Consider the following 17016-nt stretch of genomic DNA (forward strand, 5'->3'; position numbering starts at 1 on the left):
GTGTTACAAACTGGGGAATGCAATTTAAAGGTTAAGGGCATTCACCAGGTGGGGGATGTCTAACATAAGTTGCTGCATTATGGGAAATCTAGGATCCAGCAGTTTTTCAAGCTTGACCTATACTAGGGACTAAACATCTCAGCCACAGAAGGACTTGAATGAGCATGCTAAAAATGGACCAAAAAAAACGTGGGAAGCCTGACAAAGTTGTTCAGCGTATGTATGTCTGGGCAAACCCAGAGACCCAACTTATATCCAGTTCCCTTAATTCATCCATGGTTTCCGCTCTCCAACTTTCTTCACCAGACTGAAAAACTCCACCTCAGTGCTCCTGACCACTCCACCTCTGTTCTCTTATCATTAACACTATAATGCTCACTGCAGTGACAGATACGTAAAGTCCTTCCAACCTGGTGCTGCTACAGAAACCATCCTCGGAGGAGCTGTGCACTTGCCACGCAGAGACCGTCTGCACTGCAAACACTATGAAGTAGCATTACATATTTTCTCCACCAACATAAACACATTCAGAAATGATTGCACACAATGTACTTTAATAAAGTACCTCTCCACTTGTCATGGTGGCCCTTGTAAAGACAACCTTTCTGCTGGCACTGCGTTTCCATCCATGGCTCTCTACTTCTGGTTTGACCTCTTGGTGCAATGGGCATTAAGTTTTGATATGGGAGAGACTGGAAGGGAGCTGTGGGGAGTAGTTTAGCTTTGAGATTATTTTCAATTTGTTTTGCAGACTCTGTATCCCCCACACTCTGCCCTCCAGCAGTCAGAGATCAATTAATGCAGCTTGCTTGTTTGTAATAATCTGTCTCCATTTCATATGGCAAACATTTTCTTATGAAATAGAAACCTTACAATAATACTAGCAATAGTGTTACAATGCACCATGAAAATGAGCCACGTTTTTTATTTCAAAAAAGGACTTTAAGGGAGCAAACACACCTTTCATCACAGAGCAAGAGGAGTGGGATGGATGACTGTGAAAAATCACTGCTAACCTGTGAAACAAAAAGCCATGGCAGAACACAGATGATGAAATTACTCCGGGCAGAGACGGAATGCGTATCATGAGCGACGTTCCAGCCGGGCCAAACTGACCCTCAGCTCTGTGAAATTAGGAGGATTTTCAGCAGCTCAGGGTTAAAACTGCTGTCATAGAATCCTGGAAAGCAGTTTATTACCGTGGCGACGCAGCTGTCCACCCCAGATGGTCCAATCGGGGTGCAAGACTCGAGAAAGCGTGACACCGTCTTCATCATCCAGCTAGACAAAGATTTGTTTCCTCTCCTCATTAAGTTGTAAGCACTGATATCTTTTGTAACATGGTGCAGAACTAGTGCAGCAACTTTTATTTGGTCACTGTCATTATCAATTTGTCAGCTTAATGGATTAATCCATGAGTCCTACGAGATGTCAGAAAATCATGAAAATCTCAACTTCCAAAAGCCAGATGTGACATCTTCAGATGGCTTGTTTTTGTCCAACTAATAGTCAAAAGGTATTCAGTTTACAGTGATATACAAAAGGTGGAGCTAGCAAATGTTTTTGCATATTTGCATAAAAAAACTTTAATCAATTATCAGAATTGCTCAAACATAACAATCAATGAATTGTTTAAGAACTATGATGAACAATAGCCTCGGTGTTTCAAGTCTTTGTTTAACAAGCTAATCATTTATGTAGTGGTTCATTTTTTATGTATAAATATATGAGCACAATGGGAAAAGGAGTACAAAGGAAGTCTGATGTAGCCTAGTCAACAGTTAAGCATCAGACAATATCTATATCCATATATATATAGAAGGCAACGTATTGTGAGATCCCTGCAGATCCCCAGCAGAGTCTCAGCTCTCAAGGCAAAGAAGGACCCCGATGAATATTCAAGATTCACACAATAGCAGGGCCAAATCACTCTGCTGAGATTGACGCTTTGAAGTCCCAAAGAATGCTAAGGGGGAAGAAAATCGTCATTCATAAGGAGTGAAAAGGCTGTCACAGCAAGATTCGCCCTCTTTCCCCTCCCTCTGTCTGTCACGCTGTCTCATTCTCTCCCTCAGTCTGTCTCACTGTCTCTTTCTTTCATGATGTGACGACGTAGTGAGACATTGAATAACACTAAAACATGGATCACTTCTGTTGAATCATTTTTCTTCTGCCAATATTCATGTTGTTGCATGCCAGTAGCCAGTTAACTTCTGTAAAAAATGCAGGAAAACAGGGGTACAGGATCAGTTTTGGAGAATTATGTCATGATTGCACATCACTCATCTTAAGTTTCAAACAGAAAATTAAGTGCTCCTATAAGAATATATCATGTATCACTTTGTCAGACCTGTGTGATGGAAGAAAGCAATGCTTGTTAACTCATAACTTTGTGTTCCAGAGAGCAAGGAGAGAGAACATGATGTATCCACATACTTGACTTCACAGCATTCAGACATGCATAAAGATGCACAGTGTGCAGGTAGTAATTAAGTTTGTTGCAAACCGCACAGTTTCCCGCGAGCCGATTGTCTGTGTCAGGTAGTAAATGTCAAAACTTTTGTGATACTCATAAATATCTCACTTAACACAGCTTCTAGCCAGTCAAGTAAACTGAACCCAGAGATGGCATGTAGAGCAGCAATTTGACTCATAGCACATACATTTTCACACAGTCAGTGCAATCTTATTCAAACCAACAATACTAAAAATATAGTACAGAAAAAGGGGTTAGGGAGGTGGAGGGGGCTGCAGGAGCAAACGGTGTATCAGGAGAGTAATAGTTAGAAGTGTCAGGTTATAATGGCAGCGCACTGTACACCTCTGTGACGTCAGCTGACAGCCACACTGCTGGTAAAGAGCCAATAACTGTGAAGCAATACAGCTGATGCCAAGCAGCTAATGCAAGAACAACTTCAGTGCTCTGCCTGAATTAACGCTATGCTCCATTATGTAAAGCATCTTTTAGTATCTTGAAAGGCACTCTATACACACACAAACACACCCCCCCAGCAACATATACACACCACCGTCCCAATCCTGCAAACCAGCACTTTTGAAGCAGTTGAACCAGTACAATTTGAAGCTTGAAGCTACCTTGATGGGACTGGGGAACTTTCTGGGCAAGGCAGTAAGTCCACCCATCACAGGCTTACAGTTTGCAGTGTAAATGGTAATACTGTAAGGTGACAAACCCTGCATTTGTAAATTGTCAAAAGGAGCTTTGGTGTGGCTCAGACTGATCATTTTACCACATAGGCTTTGTTTGTTTTTGCTTACTCAGAACAATGTCTCAAACTGTTTTATGGTTATTTTTCAGAGGATCAGACGAACTCTTTGCCTTGCACTACAACCACTACAACATGGTGTTAAATGTTAGACTGTGTACTTATATAGCAGTTGTGTGGACTGAAAGACAGCTAGAGTCTGCTTGTTAGTTGTTTTCCTTTTTTATTTGTAATGCAAAGGAAGCTAAAATGTCAGATTAGCTGGAAAGAACCTGATCAGATTTCCTCATAAAATATCCACGTTCCTTTTTACCCACTGATGTAGCTTCTTCAAGAGAGCCTTATCAAATCACTTGGTGGGACAACATGGCAATCTCTTCATAATTAGACTACTAACACTGAAGCTACCTGAAAGGCTGTGATTACAACAATGCACAAGGGCCCAATCTGTGGACCAACTGGTGACTGCACCTGAAACACACCTGTGGCTCAGATTTCACCCGTGGGCACAGTGGTTACAAAAGAGCCACACAACCTTACAGATGGATTCCATGTAAAGAAGTGTCCGTCTGGCTCTGAAGGTGCTGTTCTGTGATTTTCCATGGCCGGGGCGACCATACACACCGGCCAAGAACAGCAGAATGAAATCCTTCCCCTCTCACTCTCAGTCTCTCTACCACTGAAGGTCACTGGGCCAGGTCTATCTGGATCTCTACTGAGTAAGTCTCCTTGTTTTTTTCAGCAGGCCTGGCTGCCAGTGAGCTGTACTTAAGTTAATTCCCCCTGCAGCTCTGTTCCCATTCATTTTCAGGCCACTTGATCACTCTACTCTGGCATCTTACATAATAGTGTGTACTCACATCGCAAACGTACACCAACCAAAGGCAACATTTTGTTGAAATAACACTGTGCAGCAGTGTGTAAACCTCTAATTAATCATTCTGAGCTGTTGCATTGACAACGAAAAAACTTTGGGGGGAGAAAAAGCACGTAAGCATTTTAACATTTTAGGGTTAGTGTTGGTGAATCAGAATATTCTTCTAAATAAGGACTACACATAGTCGTTTCTCAGTAATGGAAAAAAAGGGAACAGGTCCTCACAATTCAAAGTGAAAAATTAGAGGAGATTTTCTTAACATGGCCTTTGTGCAGCAGGAATCGGGAAACCGAGGCTCCTCTTGCCAAGTCAACCAGGAGCATTTAATGAAGGGATTGTTGCCGAGTGTCTGCTGGGCTGCGTCGGGCAGACACTGCAAACCAAAGGGTCTAATTAAGGGGTTCCTCTGACGGTCAGACAAAGCAGACAGCAGGGGTCGAGACGCTGGCCCACAAACTGGCTGTGACCCTCACACCTGCCTGGTTGCATTATACTGCAACGTGTCTGCGCACAGTGGACACGCTCACACCGACACATCATTACTGAACTCGTTCCATACCACACACACACACACACACACTGACACAGGAATCAGCAAAGAGACAGAGAGAGAGACAAGTGGACCTATAGGCGAGTGATCGTGCCAGGATGTGAGATGATACCCATTTGAATAAATGCAGCATGAAAAATGCAAGTTTGAGTCATGTGTCAGTGCAGAGCAGCCTCTTCTTATATCTTGAAATCTGTATGAACACACACACACACACACACGCAGACTGAAAAAAAAGATGAATCCGAAGCACCACAAGAGTTAAAATGACAGGTAGACTACCCTTTCAGAGTAAAAGTAGCATGGATTTCCAAAGCATATTCATGGAGAGGTGTTTTGACTTAGTTGCTGGTGTTACACAGAGGACCTTGACATTAACCACAACAAGTGAAGCCTGACGGGCCGCTTAGGGGCCCCATATGCAAGTGTGTCAAAAGTTCATGCCCTCCTTCCAGTGTTTGCACTGCAAAAACAAAAAGATCGCCTAGTTTGAGCTAGAGCCCCAACACTAACAAGACTGATTGCTACAGAGTGGCTACACCTGTCTCTTGCTCCAATTAGTCCTGCTCGCCACTGAAGTGCTAAATAACCAGCAGAGAGGGAAGTGATGGGACAGCAATAGGGTTAGGGTTATTTCAAGGAAATGGAAAAATGCAAGAAGAGCGTTGAATATATGTGTCTGGAGAACGGAGGACGAGCAAAGACAATGGTTTAGCTTTTCTTAAAGTTTAAGTTTAAAATACAGCATATTTTTAGAAAAGAGGATCAAGCATTTCGTTTAGGGGGAAGCCAAGATGTCCCAGGTTTAGACCTTTCCGAAAGACATGAAGCAAATCACCCAGAGCACTTGCTTCCTTTAAGGTTCACAGGAGACTGTAATTATGAGAAAACAGTCATGTATTTACCATATCACATGCTCTTTAACAAGTGCTAATTGTGTGTGTGCACTGAGCGCGTGCAGGAATGTCGTACCAAAGCTGCAGGAAATGTTTAATGAAGAGAGCAGCTTGGACGACATGGTTTGTGTCAAATCTGTCAAAAACGATATAAACTGGAAAGTGTGAACCCGGGGTGACGGGGACAGACTTGAATGAGGGCGTAGCCACACAACATAATTCTCATCTTTGTGACCCAAAGCTATGAAAATATTTCAAAAGAAAAGACAGGTCTATCAGTTTGTGGGTATGCAGATTCTCTTAGTTTTGAAATTATAAAAGCTAACGTTTAGCAATTTCAAGTAAAAATACAGATTTCAAATAGTTTTTTTACTCAGTTTTAATTTTCCATTGCCACAAAAGGAAAGCGTCTTTAAACCACGACCTCATACTTTATAAATGCCAAAGTAATTTTTTTCATTTGATTAATATATTAATTTAAATCCACAGATAAGACAAACTGCACAAGACACAGTCAGGGCTCCATGTACCGACAGCATATCTGGAGAAATAAAAAGCCTGTATTTTTCATCGGGGCATTTTGCACACTGGACCCTTTTTAACATGCCTTGTCCCTGGCTGTGGTAATGCATGAAGGATACAACCCAGCCCTTGGAACAGCTATTGGACTACATTTAAGCACCTCTCTACGGACTAGTTGACACAGACAGGTGGGCTTTAAATGGCAAATGAACTGCCCATAGATGCCCCCAGAAAGAATCTGTTCATTAAAGTAGACGCTCCCAGCCATTGTGATTAATGGTGTTTGGATAAATTTAGTTTTACTGCTTTATAATTCAGAGGGAATTAATAGAAAGGGGCCGGTCCACTGCCTCTGGTCAAACTACCTGCCCTGTGTTGTTGGAGTGTGATTGAGAGGGAGAGCAGGGCGAGAGCAGGAGGAGGGAGTCCTCTGTGCATATTTTCCATGTGCGCCCACACCCCCTCCCTTAGCTGTAGTGCTGAAAGCTCTTTTGTGTGTTTGTGAGTGGTGTGAAGGCTACAGTGATACAGCATACACACAGTTGCATGGTCACTAGCAACATTTCACTGGCAAATTTATTCTTAACTTGGTAGCTTCTGTGTCCATCTGAAGGAGGATTTCAGAGAGAGGGGATTACAAACTGCGATGAAGCTTTAAAATGGTTTGCCATTTCAGAAAAGACATTCGTATGAACCTGTAGATGTTTTAAAGATTTCCTGCATAGACCCATGTAGTCCTTAGCTTTTTGAAAATGAAATCATGAAATGTAAACATGTTTAACTCTGGACCATCCATTCAAACCTTTCCGCCTTGTTATCAGACACAAAAAGCACATGGTGATGAAGATCAACCTCGACTAAAGTGAAGATGCACTGAGAGGCTAAGCACTCACTCAGACGGCATCTGAAGACAATGGAACAAGGACAGAGATGAAAAGATACAATTACCATAATTGCCTCCTTAGCACATGACTGCCACTTATTAAATTAAGTAAATGCCTAAATCAGTAAATGAAATGAGGTGTTAGTTCTCTGGACAGACAAGGACGCACAGGAGTCGAAATGCATGGTCTCACAGCTGTTGATATTTAAGGTCCTATTTCCAAGCGCAGTGACCTTTTGCAGCAGTGGATTGTTTTCCATCTGTGACTGCTAAGCTGGAAGCAAACTAGAGTACAAATTGGGTGTCTCACTGCAATTTTGGAATCCTGAAAACCATTTGAACCTACAGCATGCTTACTCAGGCAAGGACATAGAGCAGCTCAAAACTACATTGTGCTACTTTCATGGCTCTAGTTTTGTTTCTTTTTGACATGAACCCTACACACCTCCAAATACAATTTTGTTTTTTTGGTAAAGAAACAATACCAGTAAAAAAAAGGTTCTCTGTGCTGATTAATAGGTGATTCTTATCTGTCAGCCAAAGCTGCTTGTATGATGTATGAGAGCCTTCCATTTTAGTTGATTAAATCCCTGCAGCATTTCATCCTATGATGTGCTGCACATTTTCAAGGCGCAGCAAAATCACAAAATGACCCCTTCCAGGGTGAATCCCTCGCTTAAATCGAGAAAGTGTACTTGAAGTTCTGTAATTTTCTGCACATCAAGAAGGTTACACATAACACAAATGTAAAATTTATACAGAGTAAATCCTAACATGGATGGTTACACATCATCCTGAGACTGTACTAGATGCAGTTCACACAAAGAGCTTCAGCACATTTTCAATCCTCATTTTAAATACCAGGGCCTTAGCTGCTACATGCACCATCTTCTTTTCACTGCAGACATTTTACATACTGTCATAGTAGGAAAAGCACAGGTGTGACTCCTTTTAACGATGACTCCTTTGTATTCAAGTGTCCCAGTAAGCCATGACACAATACCAGGACCCTGAAACTGAAGCAGCTAAATGGAATTCAGCCATCTTTCATTTAATCATTTACACCTGTGCTTTTCCTATTGTGACATGTCAAAATGTCCTCTGTGAAAAAGGTCCATTTCCCCAAAAGAAGCACTTGATGCAATGCAATTTTAAATGCCCTGCACGACCACACAGGTGTCTTCGCTTAAGCTATCTGATTAGACCTCTGCTCAGGTAATGTAGGGTAGAGCTATTTAGGTAATAAGTTGATGTCACTAAGCTCTATGTACTAATAACAATAAAGAAGTTCATCACAGTTGGATGTAGCCACAAGTAGAACAGAATAGGGCTGCAACTAGTTATTTTCATTATTGATTAACCTGTTTCTTTTCTAAATTAATCGATAAATCAAATGTCTAAGGTGACGTCTTCAGATGCCATTTTTGTCTGACCAACAGTTGAAAACCCAAATCCATTCAGTTTACAATGAAACGGAGAAGAGCAGTAAATAAACTGCAACAAGAGCTTTTTAGCATTTAAAAAAAAAAGACTGAATTGTTCATTTTCTGTCGATTGAGTAATCAATTAATCAACCCATCGTCGCAGCTCAACAGACCACACATTGACCACCCGGCTGTGAAGAGGTTTATGTCTGTCAGCCTATCGTGGCCCTTGCAGCTATGTTTTTCCTCCTTCCAAAATCTAGTGTGGACCCTTTAACCCTCCTCAGAGGATAAAAGGGACACAAAAGAGAAATGGTTTGCAAACAGTTATGAGACAGTAGTCGATGGTACAAAACGTCTTTTTAATAAATTGTTGTCCCATCAGCAAGCTCGCTAGTTCGGAGAGCTTTTTTCCCCTCTTCAATAAAACCACCCATAAAAGTCTGAATTGAATGAAATCTGGTACAATCCTGAGAACAAAATACCAGGGGTTAGCAAACAGCACAGTCCCGGGACAATAGGAAGAAGTTCAGAGAGCTTTAGTGATCAACTAGTATTATGGCCTGGCTGCCTACCGTGTTAGCAGTTAGCCTACCAGCTACTGTAGCTCACCAGCAGTAGTTAGGATAGTGAGGGAGATGTCAGTTAAGCACAATGAGTCCACTCTCACACACTCTCACAAACGTCAGAATAAGTGAAAACACCTGTGTGGGTGGACCATGAATCTATAGGAGCTTTAATATTGCAATAAAGCTTTTTACTGTATATGAAAAACAATACAACATTGACAGGTTGCATTTACTCTGTTGTGTTTGCCCAAAGACAATTGTGGAAATTCCTATTTTGCTATAAGTCCTGCATGTAAACAGCAGTAGTTGTGACAATACAATGCAAACATACATATTTCCATATGACTCAATGGAATCTTTGTAAACAGTGATTTTAAAAAAGGTATTTATGCATTCATTATGCACCACAGGTCTTGTATTGTATTTCTATAACTGCTGCAAAACAAGTTTCCCTCGAAGCAACAAGGAAGTGAAGTGAAAGAAACACAGAACAAACCTACTGTGATTAAAAAAAACATCTTTTGTAGAAATAAAGAAATATAAATAAGAATATCAGCAGGAATGAGGTGGAGAGCGGAGAGCAAAAAACAGATAGAGAAACAGTCAGTGAATTGTTGGAGAATTAACTTAATTCCATCAAAGCAGATCAAAGGAATTAGTTTAAGTTAAATATAAAATCTAATTATTACTGTTACTGAGTATAAGGAGACAGACACCCTGCTGACTGGTGACCAAACCTCACAAACTCCTCTACACTATCACAGTTCCCAAGTGTCATTTCCACCCACTCCACCCACATTTCCTTCTTCTTCATGACCTTATATCTCTTATTGCTAAGCTGCTCTGTCTCTGAATCCATCCAATGATAAATACAGATGGCTTACTGATGAAACACTGATGTTTCTGTTGTTCCTGTCAATAATGAAGGAATAACATGAACCTTGGACACCATCGTCTTTATATACCAAGAACGCTGTGTCTCAGCAGCGCAATTCCAAGTCCAGACCAAGCAGATGTTATCTTTTTATGTTTTATGTTTTGTTTTTAGAAGCATGAATGTGATGTTCAGATGTGTCACAGTTATGCACAGCATAAAAACAAACACTAGTCTTCCTATACAATGCAACGGTGCCATTCAGTTGCTGCTCACAGTTTACACATAAGTAATCTGGAGTAAAGTATGATGTCAAGTCTGAAGTGTAACATGAGTGCAAAATCAAATCTCCATCCCATGCACTTAGTCTACAAGCTCAGAAATGATATATTGACTGCAGGATCAATAACAACAATCAGCAAACAACAAATTCCATTTATTGTTTTTTGTACAGTAATCCAACTTGTTGCTCTGCAACACTCAAGGGGTTGTTAGTCCCTCATGTCTAACAAAAGCAGATGAAACGTCCCTGTTTGCCTCCAGGAAGATTTGAGTGAGTGAGTGTTAAACCATCTGCTCCCCTAGCTGATGGGAAACCCAGGGGCCTTGCAGTCTTGGCGGGGAAACCCTGTCTCTGGTTGGCTGGCTTGACCCAGAGCTCATTTGTCAATCAGGCACCTTTTCCCTTAATTAGGAGAAGCAGTCCAACAGCCTGGGCTGAGCCTCAGCAGAAACATGTAATTCAGTGGGAAAAGCAAGTCAGTGTACAATTCTCTGCTTCTCTGCCTGCCTTCCCTCTCATTTATCCAGCCCCACACAATGCAAACATGTTGGGAAAATTCACACCTGTTTTTTGGCATTACAATGAAATTGTCATAGCAGCTTTGAAACACATGTTTAACAGAAATTACACCGAACTCTTTGATGTTGTACTGCATATTCAAACTGCACAAAAAAGACTTTGAAACACTTCACAGTCCTGTTCTGCAGATTAAAATAAATGTGTCTGTAGTGGAATATTTATTATTTTAGGCACCACATTTGTTTTTGAGGTAAAAGAATGTAGTCTCTCTAAAAAATATCCTTTTAATATGAGTCTAACACCAATTGAAATATTCATATTCTCAGTGCGGGAATAACAAAAGACATGTTTGATGTTTGTGATGGACTGTCTGTGAGGGAGTGGAGTGCCACATGAGATGTACAATAAAATTATGGAGCACTCTGGATGTAATTCATGTGCAGTGGTGTGGAAAGAAGAATCATGTCCATGCACATGTTCCTCTTAAGTCTGAAGTCTCAGACAAGTGTTGACATCATACAGCAGCCTCTCCTCTAGTTAGCTTTAACTAATCATTTAACAACCTATGGGATTAACAAATTATTTTATCTTTCACTGAAAACAAAACAAATGTAGGTACAATACGGTTAATTCATCTAGATCCATACACACAAGTAGTTATCTTAATGTAAACATAAAGGTAGCCTCACCTCCATAATGTTTAACAGATTGGAAGATCGGAACCTGTAATCACTCCCAAATGTTTTGGGACACCAGACAACAACTTAATCGAGGAGCAGATTTACCAGATTATCAGGATAACTTTGCTGAGTAAAACCCAGAACAGCTATTTTTACTTCCTGGGCTTCCTGGTTTTACTCTGTGAAGTTATCAGGCCTATATATTCAACACAAAATGCTTATTTTTCATCTAAATGTCAAACAGATTAGGCGTCTTAAGCTTTTCTCAACACGACATTCACTGCAGTGCCCCAAGAGATGAAATATTACTTTCGAAATTGGATTTAGTTTAATACCAATGAAGACCACTATTAGACACTATCAAATCTCAACCAATAACTACTCTTGGGCAATGAACTGTATGTGTATGTGTATGTGTGTGTGCACAATGTAATTGTGTTGTGAGAAAGTTTATTGTAAGCATTACTGCTCTCATTCCATTAGTAATAGCTCATTCGGTGGCATCAAGACATACATTATTAGGCATTCTAGTACATGTAAATCTCTCTCACTGGAGATCCGAGCGCATTAGATACGGAGCTATCAGTAGCCTTTGCCCCTGACGTTGTTGTTTGCTCTCTTCCAATGATAGCACAATGAAAACACAGGAAGCAGCTCGGAGAGCAGTGGGGCTGCGATCGATGCCTCTGTGTCCGACTATCAGCTAGGTGATGTCTTAACGTCTGCCCTCCTCACTTCTCAACCCCCTCTTTTCCCTCCAACAGGCCGTCAAGTCTCCCTCTACCGCTAATGTATCTGAATGCAGTGTCATCCAGGGCTGCCTCGCAGCAGTCGATAAATACTGGAAATGCTATCCATCTCTGAAACATCACTCCTTCACTTACTGTAAGTGCGCATCACTGTGGGCACCATCCCCACACTGCTGACAGGGAGGAAGACAACACCAAGCGGGCCCCAGCTACGACCGAGCATCATCAGATGCAACCACAGACATAGTAAAATTGCAGAGAACAGAATTGGGCTGCCGTTTTATAAAACATGAGCCGGTGTTTCATTCCCGGAGAACAGAATAACCTACAAAAAGCAGGCCTCATGGATGAAGCATGATGCAATTTTCTCCTCATATCCTCTGAAATTGCAACATCTCTTAGCTTCAGGGTTGGTATTTATTACCTCTGAGCAACTGACTAATCCATCAGAGCGATCTGCTGGCGAGGAGAACTAATTTTAGTCTTCCAAATTTAAAGAGTCCTACTGGACTATGTGGATAAACACCGACTGAAGGAGAATTTGAGTCACGCATGATGTCAGGAGCAACATTTCCAAATGTCTTAACATTTTATTTGAACAAAGTCTTTAATTAGTTTGGTGCGCTGTGTGAGTGACTGCATCTCTTTGACCTTTTAACCATTATATTGACAAGAAAATTGAATTAGAGCATGATATAATATAGATCTCATTCAATAAAAGCAGTTCTGTCATGGATGAGTCTTAATCAACTGATCTCAGATAGAGGGATTGAAGGATATGAATACAAAGCCCAAGGCCGTTCCAACAGAGCTAGACTGATAAATCAGCCTGGCCCATACACCGCTAGATATTAGCTTATTGCAGATGTATTGCAGTACAGAAATACCAAAGATGTATTTGAGGTCATGTAGAAACAGTGTTTTAACTTACTTTGTCCATCAGAAAACACTGACACATTTGTTTTTCAGCTGTAAAATGTCCCACTCTGTATGTTTTTGTGAATGTGTCATGTGTTTATGTAAAAAAAGATTATTGGCTGATGTCATTATTGGATTTTTTTTAAACTCTCAAATATCTATATCTGCCCCAAAAACCCAGTATAGGTTTGGTTATACTTAGCAATCTAAGGATGTAAGAAAAGCACTTTAAACAGCTAATTTAACAATAATAAATTCATACTGTTGAACTATAAAAGCTTTCTGTTTTTTAACTAGGCCCTCGTATAAAAACAGTGTGTAAAACAAGATAATACAAATTTGAATCTAGCAACTGTTGAATGTAAACATACTGGAGGAAGAGCATCAGCAACCGTTTTGGGATTCATTTCTTTGCTTTGAGACTCAGTAATACATACATTTGTCAGTAAGTCTGTGGTAGACTTAATGAAAAACATTTGCTGTGACAAAACTTGCATGACTCTTAATATTTCTCAGTAACACTGAAGAGAAAGTAACTTGGATCAATCTATGATTCACACATCATGATTCACCAGTTTAGTCGTGTTGTTCAAACACGTTAATACGCCTGGTAAGATGTTCATCAGCTATCGCTATCGAAGCATCGCTCGTCTCACAACAAGAGAATGCCTGCAGTCAGCTCATGCTAGTAAAATCCACTGTGACTGCATGGAAAAGTGTTGATTTTCTGTAAATAATTGCACTCGGTTGTCTTCTGCTCTCTTGACTCGGGCTGTTGGCTGTGAAGACTGGAAACTTGTTGGCAGAAGCATCTCATTAGACTGTTTCCACCTTCAGACCTTCTGCTCGCTCCATTCTTTTCAAAAGGTTACGAGACATCCGTACACTTTTGGAATATACAACAGCAATTACACGTCTTGGTTATTGTGATCATGACTGTAGGATTTCAACTAGACTTGAGCTATAGTGCAGGAAACAAATTATGCACATAAACGTACATGCAACATCAATGGGGCAGGACTAAAACACATGGAAACAGAGTGTGAAGAAAATTTTAAAAGCCAAGTCAACCTTATCGGAGCTACACAGAGAACGCGTTATTGCTGGTGTGAATTTGGTGTATAGTGCTCTGAGTTTAGAGCAAAAATAATAAAACTACACCCAGTTAATGTGGCTGTATGTAGAGTTGATTTCTCAACCGCCCATTTAATCCTAGAAATACATGGAGAAGATGACTAAAGTAGTAGGCACCTGTTCAAGATTTTGTCTGTAAAATCCTGTTAAAATCAATTAAAATGTAAATACTGAAAGGGATATTCGTATGCTTTATAATCACTGCTGCTTTTGCACAACTCAGCTGGGTGCACTGTGTCTAAATTCTCATTACAGCGTTCAGTTTTTCCTTTCATTTGCAATAAAACAAGCTCTTGTTATACCACATTTGCCAGGTGACTTAATTCTTAGAAATTGCTTCAAATTTTACAACATTTATTATATTTGTCAATTTCACGGTTTTCTACCTGATTCTTATCTGATGTATGTGCATTTTCCAATAATATTTTGAGCTCGCCGTAGCCTCCACAGTGTAATTAATGGCGCCACGGGTCCTGCGAGAGTGGGACCAGCTGCGTGTTATGTCTTGTCACCAGTCCCACTCTGTTTGACACCTTCGGCCGCGTCCCTCTCTTCCGATGCCAAGAATACTGGCGGAGTACTGCTGGGTCTGAGGACTCTTTGTGCCCACCCTCAGAGAACAAACACTATTAAGACTCAACAACGTGCCCCTTTGCCCATCCCCAGAGTGCAGCCAGTGCCAGCGTCTGTAACAGGAGACCAGCGAGCAAAACAGCTGCTCCCAGTCTATCCTGCATCTGCCACAACTGTGATCTCATGGAACAAAGCGAGAATGCAACCACACGTTTCTGACTGGCTGTTCAGTCACACTCCAGCCATTGTCCTCTCACTCTCTCTCCACCTTTTCTTCCTCTGTCTCTCTGTCACGCTGATACACACCGAGATGCAAATCAGGCATATTTATCAATCAGTTATCAGTCATCGCTCTGATTGACTTTTTCCTTTGTTCGCACACTTTGTTCTATATATTTAACGTCACTGTATTGTGAGACCTAGAATCCTTCATGCTCCCCCTCCAGACATTTAGCTGTAAAGCAGTGGTGCACCCCAGTTGGTCACCAAGGCCACTGGCTGAATTCTTCTAACTGATTGATGGGAATTTTTGGGTAACTGCTGTCCTGCAGACAGATGCTTCAGACACAGGCTGAATCTACCATTGCAACTGTGACCGCTTGTTTACTATCATCAGTTATACTTTTACACGAGGATACTCCAGTAATTTAATAATGCACATTCATAAAGTTAAGGGACATGCAATACATATACTTCTTAAAAATGGGATATCCTGACTTGATGTTTCGGGTATGGGTCAGGCTCCAAAAGACCTGGATCCTTCACTTCCTTCACTTCCCATAATGCAACAAAATATGCTATTGAGATGGTGACAGCATGGTATATTTTTGACACTTTTTGGTCAATAAGAGAGACACTATTTGTACAGTAAATATCAAGACTGTGATTGCATTAAACCAGTGTTTGGTATAAATATAAACACTGATCATTTGCAGCATTTCTGTGTCTTTAGTTGATCCACTGCCAAATACAGTTTAATTCCTTTCATTCCATAAGTAAAAGCTTAGACAGCATCAGTCTCTGGGAAATCATAACCAAAGATGTCTACCTCAAACTGACTCACTCTAATTCTCATTCACAGATCCTTCAATGCTCTCTGACACTTTCTCAATGAGGTGTTGACAGCCGCTTTTGACAGCGCACCTGAACACCGCCCCCAACATGGCTGCATCTTTTTACTCCACAAAAGAGTGGAAGGTATTTAGAAAACCATTCAGTACTCTGGTGCACATCAGAACTTATTCGTAAGTAACACTTTTTCAACACCCACCTGCAGCAAAACAGTCAGTGCATGAGGGGAGGGCCTCCCATGCTCATCACAGCAGAATTACACAGCAATATTTCTTAAACCTTACTTTCTCAGAAGAGGATTATCAGTCCTTATCCAATGTTACTTGACTGGAAATTGTACTTATCTGTTAAAGAATTCAAGTTGCGAGTTTTTTTGTGCCTGTTGGTGTGTTTTGTTCACCTTTTAAGGTGCAATTATGTGTGCAAAATGTCCTCATCCCATCACTGGGCAGTTCCACACTACCAGGCTACTGGCCATGTAGCCAACTACAGCACTGGTATTGGCAAGCTACTGCTGTGTGTAAATACCAAGGTGCTACAATGGAGTGTTCATTCCTGCAATCCTCATAGACACCTGTTTTACCTCCAGTCCTCTCGGCCAATCAAAATGCACATAATTTCCAGCATGCTCAAAGCTGCAGAATTAATGAGAAGGGACACAGCTGCTTCAGGAGTCAGTCTGGTGGTTAAATTACACTTTCCTAATGAAAATACTCCAAGTCCCTGTTCACTCAACAAGTATCTCTTGTACATGTTTTCTGTGTTAGATGCATTTGATTCTGTTCTTTCTGTTAACTCGCCATTCTGTGAATTATTAGCCTAATGAAAAACAGGTACTATAAACCCTCCTGCCTCTTGATGCCACCACTAGTAAACATGATATTTGCAATTATATTGATAATCAGGGATGGACTGGCCCTCAGGTGAAGTTGGAACCTTCCATGTGGACCACTGGTCTGATGATGACCACAGCAATACCAATACAAAAAGACTAAAAGGAATTTGGTCATAAACTAAAAGTACTGTATTAAAAAGATGTCGACCAACCAACGGCCCAACCAACATTGTCATCCCTAGAGCCATGCTGTTAGCATGGCTTAAAAAGCTCAGTGGGCAGGTGGTCGGGTATTTTTGGTTTTGACTAAAAATGTTTGCTGCAGTTGTTTTTTTTGTTTTCTGCAGAAAAGAAAATATATTGCTGAAAGAAAATTCATACTAGCATTTCAATCTCTAATTTGTTTAATTTTAGCAAGTCAAATTAATTTGG

This window comes from Enoplosus armatus, chromosome 18, assembly GCF_043641665.1.
Source record: "Enoplosus armatus isolate fEnoArm2 chromosome 18, fEnoArm2.hap1, whole genome shotgun sequence".
Lineage (NCBI taxonomy): Eukaryota > Metazoa > Chordata > Actinopteri > Centrarchiformes > Enoplosidae > Enoplosus > Enoplosus armatus.